This window comes from Dermacentor andersoni, chromosome 9 (genome assembly GCF_023375885.2).
Source record: "Dermacentor andersoni chromosome 9, qqDerAnde1_hic_scaffold, whole genome shotgun sequence".
Classification (NCBI taxonomy): domain Eukaryota; kingdom Metazoa; phylum Arthropoda; class Arachnida; order Ixodida; family Ixodidae; genus Dermacentor; species Dermacentor andersoni.
The window spans coordinates 16,638,744-16,664,526 of record NC_092822.1 but is presented as its reverse complement, the minus strand read 5'-3'; the positions used below and the strand labels follow the sequence as shown (position 1 = coordinate 16,664,526).

General features: G+C 47.0%; 1 protein-coding gene across 2 annotated transcripts in view; it reads right to left on the bottom strand.

Annotated features, from left to right (window-relative positions):
- The window catches only part of LKRSDH (lysine ketoglutarate reductase/saccharopine dehydrogenase), an 86,121-nt gene extending 64,278 nt beyond the window's left edge, over positions 1-21,843 (bottom strand). Inside the window, exon 1 of one of the 2 annotated variants that reach the window (XM_055068566.2) lies at positions 21,358-21,843. The gene's annotated coding sequence lies outside the window, so the exon portion shown is untranslated. The remainder of the gene's footprint in view (positions 1-21,357) is intronic. The other variant, XM_050174836.3, reaches the window with a different exon arrangement.
- Between the last annotated feature and the right edge of the window lie 3,940 nt (positions 21,844-25,783).

The following is a 25,783-nucleotide window of genomic DNA, read 5'->3' as shown; positions in this document are numbered from 1 at the left end:
GCAGACTGTAGATCAGCGCGACAACTGCTATATAGGTGTCGTTGTTCGTTCTCATAACAAGTGGCCGCTCGCCGAGTCTTCGGTTTCGCACTTGGGTTCCCTTGTTGATATAAACAGTCGAACACGACCGCGGCGCCCATTTCTGGGAATCTGCTTCTTGCGCGACGTGCGCACGTTTAAGTAAACGCCGTAAACGTCTCCGCAGAAGTATGTCTTGCAAGCGGTCGGATGGCGAACGCCTTTCCCACATCCAGGTGCGCTCTGCCCCTTGCACGATCATGCATCGAGTCGAAGGAATGCCCATGCATGGTGCGTGGCAACTGGTCTGGTCGTTCCGCAAGCTGATCCGTCGATTCTCGATGCAACGTCTCCGTCGTCGTCCCATTCCCTCTCCGGTGTTCAGAGCGCTGTTTACGTCGACCGCATTATTCACGTTGACTCGTTGCAGCGTTCCCACCGTCGGCGCCCGACGTCGCCGGCCCGCTCACTCTCCAGTCCGCGGAGCACTGTTCACGTGGGCCAGATCGTTCACGTCCGTTTGCTTGGCACCAACTCGCTCGACGTGCTGCGTTAGGCTTGACAGTTCATAATGCAGTTATCGCAGTCTTTTTTGATCCTAAATGCATCAAAGACAAAGGTAACTTGAAATACTGGGAGAAGGGCGTTGTCCTCCGCAGTGAATGATAGATAAGCCATCGATAATTTTGGGGATCACGCTGAATTTTTCAATGGTTCTGTCTGGAGTATTGTGCGTAAAGGCCTAGCTCTTCGTTTCTTGTTCTTGTTGTTGTTGTTTTTTTACTCTGAGGGGGCTTCTGGGGTTCCCCATGGTTTGATGCTGAACTCAAAAAGTTATAGAGTCAACAGAATCCTTGTCTCCTTGTCCTTGTATCCTCGTCCATCCTTGCTTCAAGAGTGAGCGCATCGTAGCTTGTTTCTCTTACTCAGTTCTTGATCATGTGAACTTGCTTGGGGTGGAACAGATTATTCAAGTAAGTCTCGTGTTCGACGCCTGCTCGAGTTGTTCTGCGCTTTGTTTTCCACGTCTTGACCGGCGCTCAACAGTCAGCACAATAAAAAATAATCGGCCTTGTAAGTGCTGAGAACATCGCATCAGCGCTGGGCTTTCTTTTGTTTGCTTCTTTCTTTCATTCTTCTTTCTTTACTTATTTTGATGCTCACAGATGGCACGAGAATTAACTGGTCAGCAGTCGAGATAAGTAAGAGACTATCGGAGTATTGAGCGATTGATCGAGATTGATAGGTTCGGAGTCGTTGCGAGTGTAGGCAGTGGCGCAGTTTAGTGATAGAGGCTTTAAATACGAAAGTTAAGGTCGAGATCACACAGTTAAAAGACTATACATCTATGTATGTTGTAAAAGCGGGTTAAACCAAGCAGTCTAGGTGACTTAGTGCCCGCCCCGTTTCAAATTGGATCGCCAAATTAATAATAATAATAATATTATTATTAATAATAATATTATTATTATTATTATTATTATTATTATTGTTATTGTTATTGTTATTATTATTATTATTATTATTAGTCTAGCCTGATTATTGCTGCCATTTTTGGAACTCGTACGCCATTAAGGGCGCATTCGTGGCGAAAGCGAATGAGTGCATCGAGTAAGAGCATTTAAATTAGCGTAGAATCGCGCTGAGCATTGGCGTGGTTCCTGTTTCAGTTGATACGTAAGCGACAGTGCGGAGATCAGTAATGGACATCCGACCAAGAGTACACCGAAGCCGTGCCGTACGACGTATCGATTGGACATTCAGCAACACCGGATTTGAGAGGAATAAAGACAGGAACGTTCCGCCGATTCGTGGTAAACCGGAAGAACAATTTTGTTAGCGAAAGTTGCCACATTTACTTGTTAGAAGTGGCAGCAGGTGCGCCATAGGGGCACTCATCTGCATAGTTAGTGACAAAGTCAAGAATTCAGTGGTAAGTGCCCCTCAACGGAAACATGCTCGTACATGCGCCAGCGAATCACCGCGTGCGACTTTTTGTTCTGGAATTGGTGCATTACGTTGACATTCATGATTTAAAGAGAAGCTTTAAAACGTGGCTGTCATGAATGATTCATGTCTCGTGAATGAATGTGTGAAAACATGAATGACTCATGAATAATTCATGTTAATATGTTTCATGTTCACTCTTGTTATTCATGTTGTATATTGTTCATGTTATTCATGTGATTCATGTTTAACATGAATGTCGTCCAAACCACCACATTGTCGTAAACAGGCACTTCCTTTTTGCGCGAGCGGTATCTGTAAGGGAAGTACACTTTCTTTTTTTAAGCGCGGAGCTTCGAATAATACACGCGTCACGTTTTTTTTAGGAGCTTTTTCAGAATTCTGTTGAAACGGAAGAGCGGGAGACAAGAAGGAAGCGTGATGATATTCAAGTACACGACCTATGATGAATGTTTACGTGCTTACGTGATCACTGTGTATATATATCGACATTGTCACCCACAGGCTGGAGTAATATGCCAGGCTGAGATCTCCAGGATAATATTAAGGCCTGTATCTCTCGCTGTCTGAACAGGAATGTTCAACGTCTCCTCTTTAGACATGTCTGTTTAGAAAACGAATCGCAAACCACGTGCGAAATAATAATAAAAAAGAAGCTGCATTGAACTGTTCTCTTTTATCAAAGAGAACTCCCGTTTTACTGGCAAAAGAATAGGCGAACGCACGTGGCATGGGAGCCGCCGGAGCTTCGTGAGAATTACCGGCGCACATTTCCTACACGTGTGGATGGCTGCGTGCCGGAAACACAATAGATAGGCCCGACCGCTAAAGAACCGCGATGTTTAACTGTTAGTACAGAATGATTCAGCATGTATATATCATTAAAGAGAGACTAGAGGGCAACGTATGAATTAATTTACTGCTGAAGTATTCTCTCAAAAGTCTATTTGCAGTCATGCTGTGGAAAAAAGTGACTTTCCTTTTCTAAACTTCGCGCCAACAACATAGCTCCGGCGCGCATGTATTACGTCACAAATGAGTGCCCGTGTCGTCGTCTTTTCTGTGTTTTCCTGTCCCATTCGATATGTGTTTTCCTGTGTGACACATTACGAGCTCACAGTGACACCATGCTTCACTGCGGATTTCAAGCTGTAAGTTTCCTCGATTTGTAGGCACTCTGTGCGCTAGTTCGACGCAGCGCGACACTTAAGTCTAAACTGTGTGACAGCGCAGCGCAAGCTGCCTACAACGCGCACTTCGATCTGACTTTGTGTCAAGATCAGTTGAGCTCAACGACAGTGGCGAGCACAGTCGGCGATCGTCGAAAATCTGATCTGCGGGTCAAGCGCGTCGGCTTTTATACCTGACTCGTCGAAGGTTCCATCGTAATCGCCGGTACAATACTATTGACGTTGCCCATGCCATCTGATTATACACAAGGTCTGGCGAGAACACAGACAACTGACAGAAACAACGATGAAATTTCGAGTAAGTTTCAAATCATACAGGCGATAATGTTAAACTGTTAGCGCGTAAATGTAGCCCTCGGAAGAAGGATAAACAAGTACACGTGTCATTAGAGTTGACTAGTAGTACGCGGTTGGAAATATCTCCTAGTTTGGTTTCAACAGTAACCCTATATAACTGGCGTAAAGACAGTCTTCAGGTAACTTTGGTAAGTGTTTCCAACGTGCTAAATATTCCTTTGGTCCGAAGTGCAATCTCTCGATGTACGTTTTTCTGGCAAAGAAGCGGCATTAGTGGTCACCGCTTCGCTGCCGTCGCACAGTAGTACTACCACAGAGCTCGATACGACAACGAAATTAAAATGGTATTGGCATTCCTATGTGCATATTCGTCGGAATAGGATCGATTAACCACTCGCAGGGGAGACGACAGACCTCGACTGTCGCTGCACTTTCCTGCTCGCTTTGCATGGCCGCGAGGCCCACAGGTGGTCGCGCGACACTGCGCACGGCATAGTCTTTCGAAAACTGACTCGGAGAAGCGCAGCCAAACCAGAACCGTTGGAGATGGTCTACGGTGACAACTTGGAGCCCAAAGCAACGGAACGCATCGGAAACTGTCTGGATGCGTTGCGCGAACTAGCATAGCGTCGCTTAGACTAACCGCATAAGAAAGCGTGACAACGCGTTTACCTGCGAGCAGATGACCGCCCTGTCGAGTATGCAAACCTTCTGCTCAGCCGCCATCTTGCCTGGACAGCAAAGTGGCCCGCATCGTTTTTCGCTTGAGTGCTGTCATCTCGAAGCTGTCGCTTTTGCCGGCTTCGCTAGAGTTGTAACGAGACTTAAGATGGCCGTTGTCCACTTATAGCTGTCTATCTATAGCCGTCTACGGCGAGTAGCCCAATTTCCTGCTATTTGGGTTGATCTGTGGTGCTCTTCTAGACAATGTTAAGTTTGACAGTGTGTGGAATAGAAATAGTACCATATTGTCGAGTTCCACAATCGCAGCGTTTCTAGCCGATCAGAGAGGCCGTGGCAGCCCTGTCAATCGCTAAAGTCGAGTATATTGTTTATTTAGAATGTCTAGTCCTTCTTTACCCTTAAACAATCTACCAGACCCGAGAAGGCGCTTTATAAACTTCTGAAGTTACAGAAAGTTGTTGTGGTGTGGAGGCTTCAAACTGACGTCGCCACACGTTTTTCTTTATTTCTAGCTCATTTTTTAAGCAAAACCGTACAAAGCCCAAGCAGCATTCCACATGAAGGAAAATTATAACGATTTGTTTCTTTATTTCTGACCATGTATATTATAAAAAAAAATCAATAAGGTGTTTTTATTACCTACATCTTTGTTCGATAAGCATAATTAATTATATGTTTCCAGAACTACCCAAATCTAGAAACTTGCTCCAGCATGTGCAAAAACCCGGTTAAAGAGAGAGAGAGTGAGAATGAAGAGGGAAAGGCAGGGAGGTTAACCAGATATGAGTCTCCGGTTTGCTACCCTACACTGGGGATGGGGGATAGGGGTTAGAAAGATGACAGAGAGAAAAACGCAAAAAAAAGGAACGCGCACACATGGAGACACACACACAAAAGGCGTTCCAGTTAAAGTCGTTCACACAGGCCGGTAGATCGCAAGAAGCGCAAAAGCACTTGCACGACCTTCTTCTGTAACGGTAGGTCCTTTAGATGTTGTAGAATTCTTTTTTCGGATAGCGGTTGGTCGTCCAGTTGGTCAAGTTCGTGACTAAGGCATGCCCTCTGTGAACTGTACTGCGGGCAGGCGCACAAAATATGGCCAATTGATTCTTCATGGCCGCAGTGGTCACAGGTTGGGGTGTCGGCCATCCCTATGCGGAAGGCATAGGCTTTAGTAAAGGCAACGCCCAACCAAAGTCGATATAAAAGCGTGGCGTCTCTACGGCGAAGCTGTGATGGCGCTCGAAGACTTAATGTTGGATCAAGTGAGTACAGTCGCGTATTTCTTAAATGTGGCTCATTCCATTGCGACGCGGTGCACTGCCGAGCAAGTAGGCGGAGCTTCCGTGCCGCGTCAGTTCTAGAAAGAGGAATTGGGACGTGGCGCTCCTCAGTATGGGCTGAGCGGGCAGCGTGATCCGCCCGTTCATTGCCGATAAGCCCGCAGTGACTTGGAAGCCACTGGAAGGTTATTTCATGGCCTGCATCACTTATATGGTGTAACGTCTCTGTAATATGGAATATTAGTTGTTCGTGCGGTCCGCGTCGTAAAGGTGCCAGTAGAGACTGCAGTGCCGGCTTCGAATTGCAGAATATTGTCCATTTGTGTGGCGGTTCATCACCAATGTGATGAAGGGCAGTAAAAAGCGCTGCGAGCTCTGCTGCCGTCGATGTTGTCGCGTGGGTCGTCTTAAATTTGATTGTTGTAGCTTTCGCTGGTATGACGATTGCCGCCGCGGAGCTGCTTGGAAGGACAGATCCATCAGTGTAAATATGCGTAGAGTCACGGTAATTCTCGTACAAATATAGTAGCGTGAGCTGTCTAAGGGCTGGTGATGACAGATCAGCTTTTTTCGAGATACCAGGTATTGCGAGGTTGATTTTTGGATGAGCGAGGCACCATGGAGGGATCGAAGGTCTCGCAGCCGGAATGAAACAAGCTGGCAATGATTCATCATATGCAGTTATCGTTTGGCTGAAAGATGTGTGTGGCCTGTCCGCTGGTACAGAGGCTAAATGGTGACGAGGAGTCCTGGTCAGATGCCTTATATGGGTCCTGAGTACTTCAATTTCAATGTGGGTCTTGACAAGGTGGTCTCTAGCGATTGCTATCGTAGCCACTGTTGAAGCACTCTGAGGCAGGCCTAGACAGATCCGGAGCACTTGACCCTGAAGACTTTGTATTGTGCGTAGATTCGTTTTGCCTGTGTTGTTTATTGCTGGCAAGCTGTATCGCAGAAATCCTAGAAAAAGCACCCTGTACAGTTCTAACATGGCACTAGGCGACATTCCCCAGGTCTTGCCAGCGAAAACTTGAACAGGTGGCAGATGCCTGTCAACCGTTTCTTCACGTATGATATGTGTGGGCTCCATGACAAGTCCCTGTCGATTATGACACTTAGAAACTTGTACGATCGGACCCGTCGTATTATTTGGCCATTTATCATTACACTGTAGTTTGCCATGGGTTTGCGCGTAAATGGACTAGTGCGCATTTCTCGGAGGAAACTTCCAGGCCTCGATTACGGAGGTAGATAGCAGTTTGTGTGGCGGCTCCCTGAATTCTCGCTCGCAACTGTAGGCGTGTTACTGCAGATGTCCATATGCATATGTCATCCGCGTACATTGATAGCCTGACTGTGGTTGGCACGTGCTCAAGGAGAGCAATTAGTGTTAGATTAAATAACACAGGGCTAAGTACACCCCCCTGGAGGACGCCGCGGTAGCTATAATGTAGAGAACACAGTATGGCCTTCCTCGGTGCTTACAAAGAAGGATTGCATGGATAGATAGCTCCGTATCCATTGAAACATCCGACCACCCACTCCTACCTCTGCGAGAGCAGAGAGGATGGCTTCATGCGTAACGTTGTCATACGCCTCTTTAACGTCGAGGAATGAGGATGCGCAGAGACGCTTACGGCATTTCTCATGTTGAATGTAGGTGACCAGGTCGACGACGTTATCGATCGATGATCGACCGCGTCGGAAGCCCGCCATGGCATCTGGGTAGGTGTTGTGGTACTCCAAGTACCACTCCAGGCGTCCTAGGACCATCCTCTCCATTACTTTGCCCACACAGCTCGCCAAAGCGATCGGGCGATATGATGAGAGCTCCGACGGCGACTTGCCAGGCTTCAGCAGTGGAACAAGGCGACTTGTCTTCCAGGTTGTTGGTAGCGTGCCATTTCTCCAAGATTCATTGTACACCTCAAGAAGAACTCCTCTTGCTCGCTCCCCCAGGTGACACAGAGCTCGGTAGGAAATTCCGTCAGGTCCTGGCGCTGATGTGCGGCTACACAAAGCTAATACTGCCTTAAGTTCGTGGATCGAGAATGGTAGATCCAACCGGTGATCACGTGGTGGCGGACAGCTGCTCGAAGGCGATGGAATGTTGGTAGCTGTGAGTTGGCCGGATAGTCTGGCGCAAAAATCCTCTGCCACGTCAATCTCCGATCTCTTTTGAGAGAGGGCAAGCGCCTTGAATGGGAATCGCTGTACGGGAAGTGTCCGCAGTCCGCGCACCGTTCTCCATAGTTGCGATAAAGGCTTGCGTGGATCTAGCGACTCACAGAAGGCAGCCCAACGTTGCGATTCGAGCTTGTCTAACCGGCGCTGTATCTTCTTTTGCGTGCGCCTGGCGGTCCGTAGATCGTCCATTGTTTTCGTACGTCGGTATCTTCGTTCAGCACGTCGTCGGATTGCTCGAAGTCGTTCTAGTTCCACATCAAAATCATTAAGTTTCGAGGAGCATGTTAGAGTACACATAGTGTCTTGCACCACGCTCTTGATTGCCTCTTCCAAGTCGAAAGATGGATTGGCGTCGCAGTGTTCTTCCGTAATAGACTGAAATTTAGGCCAGTCCACTCTTTGGATCGTATCCCGTATTTTGGAAGCGGTCAATCCTCTGATCGTGATGTACGTGGGGATATGGTCGCTTCCGTGCGTCTCTATGTCCGCAAACCACCTTGCACGTCTGACTAGGCTTCGTGAGACGAAAGCCAAGTCAAGACAGCTGCTGTACGTGGAGCCACGTAAGAACGTAGGACTTCCATCATTCAGCAGCCAAAGTTCATTACTGGAGGCGAAAGATACCAGAGCTCTGCCTCTTGCGTTGATGATCGGACTTCCCCAGAGTGTATGATGGGCGTTGAAATCTCCAATGATGACCCAGGGATTGGAAGTTGAGGAAAGGATGTCTCGTAGTCTTTTGTAATCAAATCGACTTGACGGAGATAGGTAGGCGCCTACAAAAGTAAAGGCCAGATTCTTTTTCCTTACGTTTAGGCATATATATTGATTACTGTCATTAGGTGGTAGAGGCTGATGAGTGTAGGTGAGGTCACGGCAAATAAACACCAAAACCTTACTGTTTTCATAAACAGCTGACGACATAAATGATTCATATCCAGAAATCCTGATTTTATTCGATAAGTTCGGCTCGCAAATGACGATAATGGGAAACATATTGGCGTACACGAAGCGACGGAAATCCGAAAGGCGTGCTCTGAGTCCGCGGGCATTCCACTGAAAAATAGCTGCTTGTCGGACCTCTTCCCTAAAAGACCGTGGCTGTGGAGCCATGATCTACTCAAGGGTCGCAAGCACCGGACTCAGAGCGTCCAGAACTTGAAGCGCACTTCTGGCAGACGGTGTGTGCATGTTGCTTAGCAGCACGCGAATGGCATTCATTAAAGGCCTGATAAGTGCTATCACTTGCTCATCTGTTTTCCGCGACTCCTCGGATACAGCACCTTGCTGTACTGGGGGCGGCTTCTTCTGCGGCTCTTCTGGCGGTCGTGTACGCGGAAGTGGCGGCCATTCCTTTGTGGAGAGAGATCTGGCACTTTTCTCCCTTCCAACATCGGTGTTCGGAGTGCTGGAAACGTCCGCTGATGATGATGCTTGACGAGGTGACTTTTCCTGAAAGCGTGATGTTTTCCGCCGTGACGACCTTCGTCGGTGACGTCGTCTTCGCCGTACTTTCACAGCGGCCTCTTTGTGGGTAGAGTTGTCCCTCCCCATTTGTTTAAAGGGTTTGCGTTAACTTTCCCATGCTTGTAAATTCGTAAGCTTGGAACATGTAAAATTGAGCGTTTAAAAACGAATGTATATACGTTGGGCTACGTGGGGTTAACAAGCGTTGCTTTGTGAAAAGTGACCTTTTGTGGAAGTCACGTGCAGAGAATGATGCAAAAAAAAATTGACATTGCCCCTTCGGCCATCTGTTGAACTTCACCGCAATGTTCCTGCGTGACTTAATGAGCAGCACTCTCAAAAAACTGATATTTCGAAAGATCGGTCGAATTTTAACTACTTTCGCTTAGCAACTTCGGGAGAGTACTCCCCGCTAATAACATATACGCACACACATAACATATAAGTTGCGTCACAGCAACGGTTAGGACAGGTATAAAACGCTGCCAAAACGAAGCAAGGAAGTTAGGTCTAAGCGCCGTAAATGCGTTTATTATTAGAAGGGGGTACCTCCTCGACGTTTTTAGCTGAAAGTTGTTGAAATTGAGCCGCTCTTTCGAGATAACTTTTTAATGCTGCCCATTGAGTTCATCTGGTGCATTGTGGTGAAGTTCGACAGATGGTCGAATTCTTGGATATGGCTGAAGCGTAAGCTATACTAACACAACTTAACTTAATACAGCTCTTTATTAGTGTTTCCTCAAATGTGTTAATATAACTAACCATTATCAGGGAAATTTTTCTTGTGTATGATTTTCTCACAATCAATTTAATACAGCAGTCCCATAGGCAGCAAAAATAATGCTAACGCGAGGTATCAACAAGCGAGAACAGGTATAAGAAACCTGCACGAATCAAGCCGTTTGACGTTTAGAGTAAAGAAAAAACATGAGTCATTCCAATTTGTGAAGGAGGTTGACTAGCGAAGCTGTTTAGCACACGTACGACACGGAGATGACACTTAATTTTGAACAAAGGTACGAACTTATTTATTGTCTTGAAGGGTGGTCATCGTGATGAATTGTACGCACACTTGTTTATTGTCTTGATCGGTGGTCATTATTTCACTCGCAGCTACAATCACATTCTTTGATAACGTCAAATCGAAGCACGCACGCCTCTGGGTGGTCGGTTGGGCCGGATCGGTGTGGCATCGCAAGGGAACGCGTGAACCGCTCCCATTTCGGTACCGACACATCCTCGTTGAAATCACCGACAACGACAACAGGGGTAGTGTTATCGGCGCTAATTCACGCAGAGTAGCCATGAACCTCACGGGACTATGAGTCAATGCACTGTACACGTAAACCACCCCATTTTCGGTACCGACACATCCACATTGAAATCACCGACAACGACAACATGGGTAGTGTCATCGCAGCTAATTCGCACAAAGTGGGTAGCCATGAACCTTACGAGACTACGAGTCATAGCATTGTTTGCTTGCTTATGGGGGTATGAGCCATTGCTCACGGGGGTATGAGCCACTGATGATGACAGACTTCGACAGGTTGTTCTGTATGTTGTATGCGTGATTAGAAAGAATTTAAGCACTGTTGGCTTCACTTTGCTGAGTGCTTGTAGCCTCGGTCTTACGGGTTATGAGCCATTGCATTTTTTGCTTGCTTGCGGGAGCATGAATGTTTACGGGGGTATGAGCCATTCATGAACTTTTGTTCACTGAGAATAAGAATCCATGGAACCCCAGCTATATACAGCTTCGCTTTAATATTGAAGAATAAATTATCAGACGAATGAGGCCGGACGGGGCCAAGTAAGAACTTGAACAGCGTCTGAACAGCGCAAACGAATACAGTTGTGTTTAAATAATACAGCTGCGAAACGTGGCAGGAGTAACAGCCCTTATCGGGGAGTTGACAACGAGGCAATAAATTATTTTAGTGTCGACAATAAATAAGGTGGACGACATTATTTTTCCCGTTGATTCTATATTCCTGACGTAGTAGGAAATAATTGTTCGTAAAGAAATGAGCAACAAATGTGGATGGAACATCCTGTATTAAAGCTGTTGTGTCTTCCTGGCAGTAAGTGTGTAGATGTACATCTTTCACAGGAGTTGTACAGCCGGCGGTGCAGGTGTTAGCCTATTTGCCGCGAGGGCAAAACTATGCGCGCGCTTGTTTAATTATTTTCCCTGCTTGAGCTTAATGAGGCTCCGTTCGTGGTATCAGGATCCCTTATGTCGAAGCGTTGAATGAACTCGTCGATGCTGATGTCTACCTCCGCCATATATATATATATATATATAGTGCTCTACCGCGGCTTACCTGCCGCGATGGCGACATTACGATGGAGGAGAAATGCAAAAACGCTCGTCTGCTTAGCCTTTGGTAGACGTTAAATAAACCTAGGTAGTCAACATTAATCCATAATCCCGCGCCAGGCGTGCCTGTAATGCAATTTCTTGGTTTCGGCACGTAAAACGCCAGAAGTTGAAAACACTTGCTTCCTGCTATACTCCGCTTATCTTAGAATATGCGGGGGCTTATACGTTGCTGTTAGAGATATCTTTTATAAATATAACGCCTAAATCTACTGAAATAAAACGAGATCACTGAAAAGAAACATCCTTGACTGCTCGCCACAACCGCAAGCGTGGAGAACGTGATGTCCGATAATAAAATAAAGTTGTTTTTTTTTACGCGTAAGTTATGTGCGAAACGCGAATGAACTTGGCCGGTAGTTTGCAAACGGATGTGCTGAAGCCGAGGCTGTAGTCTCTAGACACTTGTGGCGTATTCGAAGGATCAGTTACGGGCAGTGCTATACATGAAACTCATGAAAGACAGCTTTAACGAACAAAAGTGCGTCTGATAACGATATAACCTGGGTAACTTATTGATATTGGAGGCGGCCTATAGCTATGCTTGAAGTAACACTTCACTGCCATCTTAACCTTTCTAGTGTTGCCTGAGTCTATTAATATATGCCTGCAACAGGCGAGAGCCCAGGAGCGCTTATCTGCTACAGTACCGCTGTTGTAACGCGCTTATTTAATTAAGTAGACAAAAAATAATTAAAAACAAATTCGTAGTCTTTAGACAATGATACAGTAAAGAGCGCACTGTTTCTGTTGTCTGCTGGCTCGAGTAACGTTAAGTCCGCTTACTCTTTATGTGTTCTTAAGAATTACTCTTCGCTGCAACGTCGGGCACTTTCGAGGGATATTGTCAAGCTGGCGCTCGTATAGTATTATCGGGCAGCAGCCATTTAGTTATCTGATTGATAAGCCGGCGCCAGCTGTATATTTCACAGTACTGCATAGTTGTTGCGTGGCAGGAGCATACAAGCGCTCACGGCCGGGGTCAACGTCACACTGTGCGCTGTTTGCGCCGCTCCACTTAGGCGTTCCAGTTGTCCTGCGGTCCGAATGGAGAGGCGATGGCAACCTTGTTACACTTGTGTCACATGGTGCCAGAAACAAGTCAACCGGATGTAGAGCACAACGTAAGCAGAAGCGTGGAAAAAAAAAAGAAATACGTGTGGATCCCACGCACTACGGCAATCGAGATGAGCGAACCTTTCACAGCTGTTTGCGTTGACAGACGATAATTAGCGGTGATTTTGAGGGCGAACGTTTACGCCTCTTCGCGTTTATTGCAGTACGAGTGAGGTGACGGGATGTTAAAGGTTGCCTTGCGTGCACCACTTGCGTTTCTATACGCGCAGTACACAGGACGCATGGCGAGGTGTGTTTGCTTGAAGCGTTGTAGTCCGCCATTGTTCATGGCCTCCGAGAGGGTTCGCACTGTCATTGCCTCTCGCGGTGCATGGCATCGTGGCAGAAGCACTAAACGTTAATTGAATTATGGGACTTTACGAGCCAAAGCCACCATCTGGTTATAAGGCACGCCGTAGTGGGTGTGGGGGCTCCGGTTTAATTTTGTCCGCCTGGGATTCTGTAACGTGCACCTAAATCTAATATACACGAGCGGCTTTTTTTTGCATTTTGCCTTAGTTGAAATGCAGCCGCCGTGGTTTGGACCAAACCCGCGACCTCGAGCAACGCCATAGCCACAAAGCTACCGCGGCGGGTGTTGTTTGGCTGGCCGGCCGCTTGCGTATAGCATAGCATTGACGCTGCGGTGATTTAGTAAGGTTTTGCGTCTGTACGCCCTGCGTAAATTTTCCGTTGGACAAAATTGCACGGCGTCTATTTTTCAGAAATAGCAGCAACTTACGCGTATCGTACCCTGAATTTACATTTGTCCACTTTGTCCGCCACTCTTCCAGCGTATATACTCGATTTCGCAGGTCGTTTGCAGCACTATGGAAGCTGCAGGACTTCTTAGTCAATAGGAAGGCAGGATGGCCTCGATATGTGTTCATCCGCGCCTCGTTGTCTTCCCAGCGCCACAGTAATTCGTGGTAAACGGTGTACGTGCGCAAAGATCCTAACATGTAACGTACCACTGCAATATATACTGTCACAATGTGTTATGCTACCAATAATCAGACATTTACGACCGGAATCATATACTCCGCTACTCAGTATTTTTATTTATAGAAGTACCTGCAACAAGACAAGTGCATTATTGCAAGGGGGGTAGCATTTGTAGCAAAAAGAAAAACATAAGCAGAAGTTGAACTGATTTGAAAAAGTAGACACCTAGGTACAAACGCAACATAAAGAAAGAAAGAAGAAAAGAGAAGAAAAATTGTAGCAGCAGGCTCACAGGCTCATTCACATCATAGAAAAGAAAAGCATGGTTTACCGCACGAAGTGAAATGATGGGCGCTAACTGCAGGTCAGACCAAAAAATGACTTAAACTCGGACTTTTCAAGACTGTTTGAAGGACTTTAAATTCGTGATCACATCGCAAAGAAATGAAATGGGGCGAAAAAATGTACAAGTTCTTGTTTATTCCTGTGAGACTAGAGTAATTTCGAAAAAGAAATGTTCTCATTTCGTTGCTGAGTGCCGTTGTGCTAGTGTTTCCAGCAAAGGTTTTCTTTAGTCAGTCTAATACTGCTGTGGAAGTTATGTAATACTGCTGTGGATGTTGTAATTTGTAGAAACAAACCTGGCAGCGCGGTTTTTAATGCGTTCAAGTTGGTCTATGAGATAAGAGGTTCGAAGGTCCCAAGCCGCGCAAGCGTACTCGAGTATTGTGCGAACATTTGTTTCGTAAAGCTCCTCTTTTACACCTTCTGGGGCTTTATGAAGATTACACCTAATGAGTTTAAGATATTCTTGATGACATTAAGGTGAGACATTATATATGCCTATTCCAGGTCAAGTTTTCTGAAAAGTAGACTTCAAGATAATTAAATGTTCAACCCGTTCAGGAGGCAGTCAGTCCAAATTTTAAACGGATCTCACAGGGAGGCGTCTACGTGTGGAAGACACGAGTTGATACTTTGCGCTGTTTAAAGACATGCGAGGCTTCGAGCACCAACCTTTAATTGTGTTTAAATCACTCTGTAGGCAGCTAACATCATGATTTTGAATATCTGTGAACGCCTGTGATTGGAACGCGTTTTCTGTTACCTGTTTCTGTTTTTCTTTTCTCTTTCTTCTTTTTTTTTCTTTTCTTGATCCATTTTATTCTTGCCCTCGCTATTTGTCGTATTTACAACCTCTCTATCCCCCACCCCATTGCAGGGTAGCAAAACGGAAGCTCGCCTTTAGTTAACCTCCATGCCTTTCCTCTTTCTGTATAAATTACGCAGTCGTACGCATACAATCGCTCTTTGCACTGAAGTCCTTGCGCAACATCATTAATATAAACTAAATGTAACAACGAGCTCTAAATAGACCCTTGGTGTACGCCAGAAGTTACAGTGACACCATTGATTTAACTCCCTTGATTAAGACAGTTGTGTTCGCCCAGTCAAACAATTTCCGATCCGATCGTCTATAGCAGGATGATTGCGGAGACGTGATAATTTATGTAACGGCAAGGCATGAGGAACCGTATCAAAGACCTGTCGGAAGTCAAAAATGCACACTATACCCGGTCCCCTAGGTCGAAAGAGTAAAGCAGATCGCGGCAGAATTAACAATATTACCTGTGTACGCCTTGTACTTTGGGCACTGCTGCAAATAACCTGCGAGGTGGGAGTGCAGTAGTAGCGTTTAATTTATTCAAGAGACCTCGAAAGATGTATATGCTTCCTCACGGCGCGTTCGATCCCTCTTGCGTGCTTCAGCCACGTATGCGAGCTGCCACGAGCGAAGTGTGGCGAGGCTGCTATTCACTCGTTTCGTCACTGTGTCGGCTCTACCCGTTCTCTGCCTCCTCTCCCTACCTCTTGTCCACCATTCCATTTACCCTCCTTCTGGGCTGTTATATGGGGAGTGCAAAGGTATAAGCGCCGCAGCCACTGCAAGGCTCTCGCAGTAGGGGGGTGGAGGGTTGTAACGCATGCATGGTTACAACCGTCCAGAGGGTATTTCAAGACGCCCAGGAAGCTCTAAAGGGCATTGTGGCAACTGGTTGCGTATGTCGATTGTCCCCTCTGCGGTGCTCCTGCCATGTGTACAGACGCTCTAAACCACCCTACGACGCGGCATGCCAGACTGCAGCAGTGGGAAAGCCGAAGAGGCAAAGAAAGCTGCTTAAAATAAAATAAGCAAAATCGAGTCACCATCATCATCATCAGCCTGGTTGCGCCCACTGCAGGGCAAAGGCCTCTCCCATACTTCTCCAACTACCCCGGTAATGCACTAATTGTGGCCATGTTGTCCCTGCAAACTTCCTAATCTCATCCGCCCACCTAACTTTCTGCCGTCCCCTGCTACGCTTCCCTTCCCTTGGAATCCAGTCCGTAACCCTTAATGACCATCGGTTATCTTCCCTCCTCATTACATGTCCTGCGCATGCCCATTTCTTTTTCTTGATTTCAACTAAGATGTCATTAACTCGCGTTTGTTCCCTCACCCAATCTGCTCTTTTCTTATCCCTTAACGTTACACCTATCATTCTTCTTTCCATAGCTCGTTGCGTCGCCCTCAATTTAAGTAGAAACCTTCTCGTAAGCCTCCAGGTTTCTGCCCCGTACGTGAGTACTGGTAAGACACAGCTGTTATACACTTTTCTCTTGAGGGATTATGGCAACCTGCTGTTCATGATCTGAGAGTGCCTGCCAAACGCATCCCAGCCCATTCTTATTCTTCTGATTACTTCAGTCATCTTTGTTTCCCCCTTTCCCATTCCCCCGGTGTAGGGTAGCCAACCGGACGTTATTCTGGTTGACCTCCCTGCCTTCTACTTATCTCTTTCCCTCCATTTCAATCTCATGATCCGGATCTGCGGTCACTACCTGTCCTAAGTAGATGTATTCCCTTACCACTTCCAGTGCCTCGCTACCTATCGTAAATTGCTGTTCTCTTCCGAGACTGTTAAACATTACTTTAGTTTTCTGCAGATTAATTTTTAGACCCACCCTTCTGCTTTGTCTCTCCAGGTCAGTGAGCATGCATTGCAATGGATCCGTTGAGTTACTAAGCAAGGCAATATCATCAGCGAATTGCAAGTTACTGAGGTATTCTCCATTAACTTTTATCCCCAATTCTTCCCAACCCAGGTCTCTGAATACGTCCTGTAAACACGCTGTGAATAGCATTGGAGAGATCGTATCTCCCTGCCTGTCGCCTTTCTTTATTGGGATTTTGTTGCTTTCTTTATGGAGGACTACGGTGGCTGTGGAGCCGCTATAGATATCGTTCAGTATTTTTACATACGGCTCGTCTACACCCTGATTCCGTAATGCCTCCATGACTGCTGAGGTTTCGACTGAATCAAACGCTTTCTCGTAATCAATGAAAGCTATATATAAGGGTTGGTTATATTCCGCACATTTCTCTATCATCTGATTGATAGTGTGAATATGGTCTATTGTTGAGTAGCCTTTACGGAATCCTGCCTGGTCCTTTGGTTGACAGAAGTCTAAGGTGTTCCTGATTCTATTTGCGATTACCTCAACCTCAATTCGAAATTACGTGAATGAGGGCAGCAGTTCTATCCTCAACCTGATTTGTGTCTGACGTTGAGCGAGGCCGAACGCTCGGTGAGGTCGAGTTTTGAGGTCGGAGTTTTCCGCGCCCGCCGCAGTGACTCAGCGACTATAGCGACCTGCAGCCGAGCACGTGTTTGAGAATTGAATTCCAGGCGGTGAATGCGGCATTTCGATGAAGACGGAATCCAAAAATGCTCACGTACCGTGCTTCCTGGGCACGCCAAAGAAACTCAAATGTTCAAAACTAATTCGAAGCGCTCCACGCCCCACTGTGCAGTTTAGAGGCGTTAAATCAGTAATAATATCTCTGCGAGGAACTGCTATAGAGGTATTGGAGATTTTTTGAAAAAGATATATGCAGTTCCAACGCACATGTTGAAACTTGTGTCAACTGAAACTTTTGTGAAGCAGTTAATGAAATACTATAAATGGGCTCATTTCATTTCTGCGCCTTTGGCGGCTTAAAGGAAACTGGCGCGCGCACGTGGTCTGGCGTAACGTTGCTACGCAACGTGACAAAGCTTTCATAAGCTTGTGTTTCTTCATTTCGTCTTATTTGTTTCAAATGTGCTGGCCACATCTTGGCCATTCCACGGCTGTGGGCATGTGCCATAATGGGGAACTTTGAGTCATCATGAACACGCTGCAACCGTGTCAAAGAGCTAGTGAATGTTGTCGCGACATGTGCCACCCACTTTTCATCAACAGCCATTGGGGCTATGTGCCATAGTACAAAAATCATCATCATAATTAACACGCGTACACGCTGGTATCTGCAATAGAATGAGAATCATAATCATGAACACGCGGCGATCATCGCTAAGAGCTAGTTGGTGTAGGCATGAGAGGAGTGTACGCGCCGCTTTGTGTGGTCTTCTATCTATGAACCGATAAGGCGAGACAATATATTTACAGCCGTGTGTGCTGACGGCCGGACTTGGTCTGGCGCATCTACTTGTGCGACAGATTGATTGTCGTTTCCTCTTTTTTCACGATATTTCACACCCGACACTACGATCATTCGCATTTGTTGTTATAGCCAATGCTTCACACAACTAGGTAATTTCATTTATTTTATTTTTTTCAAGTGAATGTATACTCGGCTGTATACTCGGCGAGAGCCCGACCAGCGACCGACAGACCCAGGCGAAACCATGTAATAAAGGCAAAAGCAGCTTCGCTTTAAAAGACAAAAGAGGAAAGCGAGCTATGCAGCAAGATAGCGAGGAATACGTAGCTAGAAAGTGGCATTTCGCCTCTCCTGCTTCGTTCTTTTGGATTATCTCATATTTTTATTCCCTCTTTCCGGTACCCCAGAGTAAGGTAGCCAACTAGACGCATATCTATGCATTTATGGTTAACATCGCTGCCTTCTCTCTTTCTTTCCTCCTCCTCCTCCTCCTCCTCTTCTGGGCGAACAACATGTTTTTCCACAGTATACGGGCACGAGCACAAGTATGTAGCCCGAAACCTTGACGAGGTCTGGAGATAAGGCGGCTAGAATATTGACCAATACTCGAAAGGGAAGGTAACAGGGTAGACACCTTATCGCGCCAGCCTGATAAGCACAGCGGGTCGTTCGACGTGATCATCCGAGCAAGCTCCGCGGATTGACACGGCCAAAGCCACCGGGCGCTTACGCAGTTTTTTCGATTACTCGAAAAACAAGTAGCGACTGCCGTACGACCAATGTGTGCCTTTAAACGAACCAATGGATGCACTTGAAGTCTTAATATTATGCACAGAGTTCTAGAAGAAAAGGTGAAAGCAGGGTGTAGGGGTCAGTCCGCCAGCATAGTAGCTTAACTAGCGTGGGGATAACGGGCGTTGCGTAAGTTTACATAAACGTTGTTCTTCTGACTTCGAACGCTCGTGTTGCTGCCGTATGTCCGACGCCCAATATCCACTTAACCAAGCGATGCAGTTTAAAGATAGTTTAAAACATTGTGGGGTTTTGCGTGAGAAAACCACGATATGATTATGAGGCACGCCGTAGTGGGAGACCTCGGATTAAATTTGAACACCTGGGGTTCATTAACGTGCCCCCAATGCATGGTTCTTGCGTTTCGCCCCCATCGAAATGCGGCCGCCGCGATCGGGATTCGATCCCGCGCCGTCGAGCTTAGCAATGCAACACCAAAGGTACAGTTTCATACGCATATTATTAGATGAAAATCTGCAGCCTCGGTAGTCTCTATAAAGTTAGTCACGTAATTGCAAATGTCGCCATCGACTGCCTCACAGAATGTAGGCGAGGTACCAGATCTGTAAAGTATGTGAACAGTACACCGGTGTATTTTCTTCTTTTTTTGTTCATATTGAGGCGCTGAGGCCTCCTTATCACCTTAAACGCTGTACGCCTTCCTACTGTACCTGGTAGCGCTGGACCACCCAGCCGCCCTGAGCTGCTCGATGCGCTGAGTCCAATACTCGCGTCCCATACTGACCACATCAAAACAGCCAGCAGGCTGCGTGTAAGTTTCCTGATGGCTCGTATAGTGCTCGCACATGAGCAAAATATCATCGTCAACTAGCTGCCGGAACCCCGCAGCGCGTCGATGACGTGCGCTTATGCATATTTCACCATGTTGCATGCGCATACCTGTTGTGGACAGTACGGAGATCTTAACGATTTCTAAGAGTTACAAAGAAAATGGGAAATATATTAGCACGACAGATCACCTGTGTGCCATGCGTCTTTTCACCCCACATTGCAAACAGCCAAGAAAAAAAAAAGAACTCTAATAGGTGCTGAAAAGCATGATCGATGACATCAGCAGGCCCACTAATGCTTCGTTGCCCGCGTGATGTCTTCGCCTTTATACCCTATTCTTAATGTGATAGCATTATAGGCGGACTTCAACCACTTTGGAGGTATCACGTTCTTCTGACGAAAAATATGAGTCGATTCCGAAGGTAGTGAAGTCCAGCGTCTCAAAGCGCTAACGACAAATGAATTGTGAGAGAGAGAACGAGAGGAAAGGGAACCGAGGGCCCGATATTTATTAGTCATATCATAAGAAGCCAACAAACAAAGCCACCAAGGACAGCATAGGGGAACCTGACCTGGGCACAAACCCAGGTCTTCGCATTGCGCGTATGATGCTCTTAGCAGTTGAGCGACCGTGGTACCGTTTTCCCAGCCACTTTCTAAAGTATTTATGTTTATTTGCTAGAACTAAACCTGGGAGTGTTAGCCAGCGCCATGGCTCATGGCCTTGACGGCGGATGTGGAACATTCTTTCTGCCACAGGCGTCACGTGTACAGGTTGTTCCTTCACTAAAGTCGTCGAAACGCGAGAAAAAATAAGTTGCAAATCTATGACGTCCCACTGACGTTGTGGCACTATACTGTTGGAGCGCGATATACTAAGATTAATTTAAAGTTTGGCGTTCATTGCCTCAGATATTAGCCATGTTCCCGCTAAAGAAAAGAAAGCCTCGTGAAACAGTGCTTGTCTTGAAGGAGCTGTTGTCGGTATATTATTTTCTCTCTTATTTGTTTGAAACCTTTGCGCAGTTTGGGGAATTAGGATGAAAGGAGCAGGCAGTGATTTTTGTTGTTGTTGAATAACTGCAGACAAATAGAAAGGTGAACCAAATTAAAGCCAGCTATGCCAAGGCGTAGTTAAAGAAATGGAAACTACACATTTCCCCATATACGTTGCACACGTACCACAAACACACAAGCGTGCTAAACGTAATTGTAAAAAAAGGCAAGCAATAAAAAGGAGAAAAAGCGTCCTATATGCACCCGCGTTAAGTAAAAGAAGTTAATGTCCGTCTCCAGGTATCAATATCTCATTGAACTAGGGTGAAATGGAAAATTGTGATCGACTCGACTGCAGCACGGAAACCTATACCCGTTTCTCGGAACCATAGTTTCGACTTGATTAATTCGGCCTCGAGAGCTCTGCGCAATATGCCCTGCTGGTTAGCTCACATGGTGGAGCGACCGCTCCGGAAGGGCGTTGTTCCCGCGTTCGATCTCCGGACAAGGGCTAATTTCTCTACAAATGCGTTGTTTTCTTTCCGATAAATCCGTACAGGTTTTCTCGTTACCTACCTGACTACAGTCCGGTGGGTGACGATATACTGTTCGCAACCTTTCATAACCCTTTCTCCATCTTGCTAGTTCCAATTGATTTGCCTCGAACATTCACCAAAAAATATATATAGTGCACCAGTTTTAACTGCTTTGATATTGAGTCTTAGCGTCCGTTCTCAACGCTGTGCTCACCTGCAGCGGCGCGACCCCGACGGGGCCACGATGAACGACCACCGTGCCTGGCGCGAGACGACGATCCGTGCAGCCGTGATTTTCGTGGTGCCGGCAGAGCGCGCGTGTAAGTAGCGAGGGCTTGCAGTGGGAGATCCTGTAAGGCGAGCACACCCACCCTGCTGCGTGCTGGACACCGCTCTGATGTTACGGACGGAGCGGTCCGATAACGTCCTGCTCGGAAATTCCTCCGCGTGGCCGCTAGACGTGGACGCAGACAATCGGCTCGTCCCGAGAGCACACACGACGCGTTATCTTTATTCCATTTCTTCTCGGGCTTTGCAGCGATGAAACACTCTTCTTTTTCTTTTCTTTTTTGTTTTGTTTATTGTCTGCGGTGTCAGTAGTGAGTACGGGGGCGTTTAACGGAGATAACGACGCTGTGGAAATGATATCTCCATTTTCTGTCTAGACCGCGTTCAAATCTCGTGAGAATACGTGGTTACTATTTGATACACAGGTCGTCAAAAATGAAGACAAAGAAAGAAAGAAAGAAAGACACTAATCAGTTGTGTAGGTCCCATGCACGTGGTAATCTATGTGATGCGACATCATTCGCAATGTGGATGCATTCGCGAAACTGGCACTGTCGACGCCGTCGTAAGCAAGCTAACGCTGTCTTTATGACGTCACGATCGTCATAGCATAATCGCCACTCCGTAGTCTTCGTGCCGTCGTCGTCGTGTCACCATCGCCACCGTCGCGCCGTGGAGTGCCTTAGGAGAATTACGAAAGAGGCGAGGTACCGACACGGGGGATACCCGCAAAGTGGAAGCAGCTAGTCACTGAACACTATCGCATCAGAAAAGGAAAAGTAATTCACATCCACAGTTCAAATCCAATGAGAAAGCTCACTGTTATTTTGCAGTATACTTTTTCATGCCAATCTTGTACTGCATTGCTCTTAACTGGCAGTCACTGCTAATCAGTATGCAATGCTTGGTTTATATATTGTCAGCCGGCACTTAATCGGGCCTGAGCCGAGCGCGCACGTTAGCAATTGTAACAGGATTATTTAACGGCTTATTTGCATTGTGTTAGCATTTTCTCCAGGTGGCTTGTACAGGTGCTCCCTCTGACAGCCTACTTTGAATACCATCTATATACCACATTTGCTTGTTTCTAATGCCCCCTCGACTGTGACGCATATCCGATTTTCTCGGCGAGAAATGAAAAGTGCGATGCCCTTTATTGTAGAACTGACTTTGATTTTCGAACTTTGAGAAATGATAAACACAATGCCCTACATATTCCATTCACCAGCTTTCCTTGACAAGAGAAATGGTAATGGTGATTTATCGTCACTCGGAAGAATAAAATTTATTGCATCCAAGCAAGTATGGACAGGGCATCACTCATCGTCACTATCGCAGGTCTCGTTACTATAAACAGCCCCGGGGAATCATGTGTTCGGTGCCACCTACGGCATTTCAAATACCGCATTTCTTAAACGGCTTGCAAGCCATTGCAGCCTAAGCTGCGGAGAAAGCCACTTCCGCTTCAACAGCTTAGGTGCTATTTGGACACTGTCAAAATTTTAATAAGTTATTGAATTCCGCCATGTTCGTGTTTTGAGCCAATCATTGAAGGTGCAGTAGCGGTTTCAACCAATCACAGGTGACAAGATGTCGAATTGGACAAGACAGCGGAGTTTGGCAGTACTCCAAGCAGTGCAGTGTGCTAAAATACTACACCGTTAGTGTGCTGGTTAGAAGGGGGCAATGTAGCGGGCGGGAGCCGGCGGGGCGCACAGAGGAGGGATGAATGTTGTAGATGGCGCTACTTGCAGCAGGTGTGCAGCTTTCGCGGCTTTTGAAGGGGACGGCACATGACAACTAGCACGCGCGTTTCGTTCACTTTGCGTCGCGTTTGAATTTTTAATGTAATGCGCGATGCAAACATCACGAAGTGTGTGCAGCTCCGAGATGCATTATTAAGAAGCGTGGCACTTCTTCGGAGAGCAGGGACTAGAAATATGCGTTATTTACAACACCGAAATGCGCAGCAGATTTTAGCCATCTGATTTAAAAAAGGAGTAAGATCACATTTGAAGGTTACTCTGGACGAGTTGGTTTTTACTAAAAGGATTGGTGTTAACGCAAGCGAACGTGGATCGTGAACACAAACAAGCCGAAACTGCGATTTTCAACTTTTGGCATTCGGTCAGCTGCCGCAAATATAGCCAGTGGGCACCGAGAAAGTCGTACATGCAAACGGACAAAAACAACGCTGGGGCTGCGCGCAATAAACTGGTGAGTAACATCACCGAGTCGTTCAGTTCATTGCCACGTCCGCATGCACCACCAACATGCCCTTTATAGAAACTTTAGTCTTGTAAAAAAAAAAAGGGGGGGGGGTACGTTTGTGGCCCGCTTTGGCGAACCGCAACATGCACTAAACATTTTCCATCATTGCTTTTATCGTAGAGGTTGTACTTTATTACATAGTACAGTAATCCACATCCACGCATCAGACCAAGTTTAGCAGTAGGCTTTACTTCACTCTCCTTAACTTCAAATGTTTATGGCGCTTCCTTTGAAGAGCTTTGTCCTTGTTCAACGATTTTGTGAAAAAGTGCAGCCTAGTTAACACCACAAAGTGGATCATTCTTGCAGTGACCTCTTTGCGATGGAGCTCGCATTCCACTTGGCAGAGTGTTAAACTGCTCAAGAATTACATAAAATCATGCACTTCTTAATGTGCACACAAGCGTGGTCTACACGCCCACGCTTGCCCGGCAGGCCTCGCTGGCGCTACACTGACCAGGGCCGTGCCGCAACTTGTCCTTGCACACCAGCGTGCTTTAACGCCCCTAGCGGCACCGGGAAATTTCATCGTTGATCGCGCATCTCCCTAGCACGGCGCAGATACGCTGCCCGTCACACTGCCCCCTTCTAGCCACCATACCGATAGCACCTTGCAGCGACGTCTGGATTGGATTGGATTGGATGACAGAAATTGTTAATGCCAGTGACGATAGCTTTTCACTATTGTAGTTTTCATTTCATACTCGTATCTAACGCAATCGCCATTATTTAGTAAGGCGATCCTTAAGAACGAGTAAATACCGTACTGGCTATGTTCGCCCCCTCCAGCCGTGCACACCTTCGTCCAGGCTACAGCAACGGCCAAGCTACGGCGTTAGTGGTTTATGTCGCGATGCAACCGTGTCGTGATCATATTTTACGACGCGACCAGCGGCGAAAGCGAGAATCTTCTTCGGAGAACGTGCGCTCTGTTGCAGCAATCACATTCAGCGCGCAACGGTACACCGTTGTAGTGTACCGCTGTAAAAAACTTCTGAAAAGAGGTCCACTCTAGGAGTTCGCACCGCAGCTTCGGATTTATTGGTCAGTCACTAGAAGGGGGCCGAAGATCTGTTAAAGTGAGTAACTTTAACTGGATCTTATGCAGTGGCGTAGCTAGGTCGTCTGGCACCCAGGGCCCATAGGTCTTCTGTCATCCCCCCCCCCCGGGTGTAGCCGGCGGGAAGAGGAGTGTCGTCTGACGTATATGACACCCCCTCCCCCCCCCCCCCCACTGGACCCTTGCACCCGGGGCCCACGGCCCCCCGGCCCCCCCTGTTGCTACGCCACTGATCTTATACCTGTTTTCGTGGTGGTCGTACTCTCGCCACAAAGGTCACGTGGCCTCGCGCAACCGAGTGGCGAAGCGCATTCATCTGCGAATGCCAAGTGTCATAGCCATTTAGGGGTGCTTACATGAATGCAACTGGCGCGTTGTGTCGCATTTATATCATATCGCATTCATATAAACGGCGGTAACGCACTAGGTAGGTGAATCGCATTGACGCGACATGAGAGGGTAGTTACAGACAGATGGTGAATCGCCTCGCGCGCTGCATGTAAACCCTGGCGTATCACTTTGAGGGAGAGAGGCGATTGCCACCGTGGGTTCTCTTGCATTAACCGGCGGAACGCGAATCGTCGGAAACGCGTTCCAGCTCGCTTCGGACAAAAGGGAACGCGCGACATGTAAACGCTGTCGCATAGCGACTACTGCGACGCGCCAAAGAATGCGACACGTTACCGCATGTAAACGTGGCTTTTGAGACGCACGTGCTTGTTGCGCGAGGGCTTTGAGACGTCTCAAGGTTTAGACGATCGGCTGGAGCGTTCGAGAAAGACAGCCCTCCCTTCCGCCGCACTCTTCCCCTGCGGTGGCTGCGAAAGAGGATTCCGGTGGTGCGCAGTGGTGTATGGCAGTGGCCCTTTACACCGGTGCTCGCGTCGTTGGCAACAACACACGTGTGATGAATCGGCTTGTATGTTAGCGCCCTATACTGCCACTACAGACGAGCCAGTCACCGGCTCTATCCGTTACGGAATCGCGCAATAAAACAAACGGCAGCTAAGTATCCTCACTG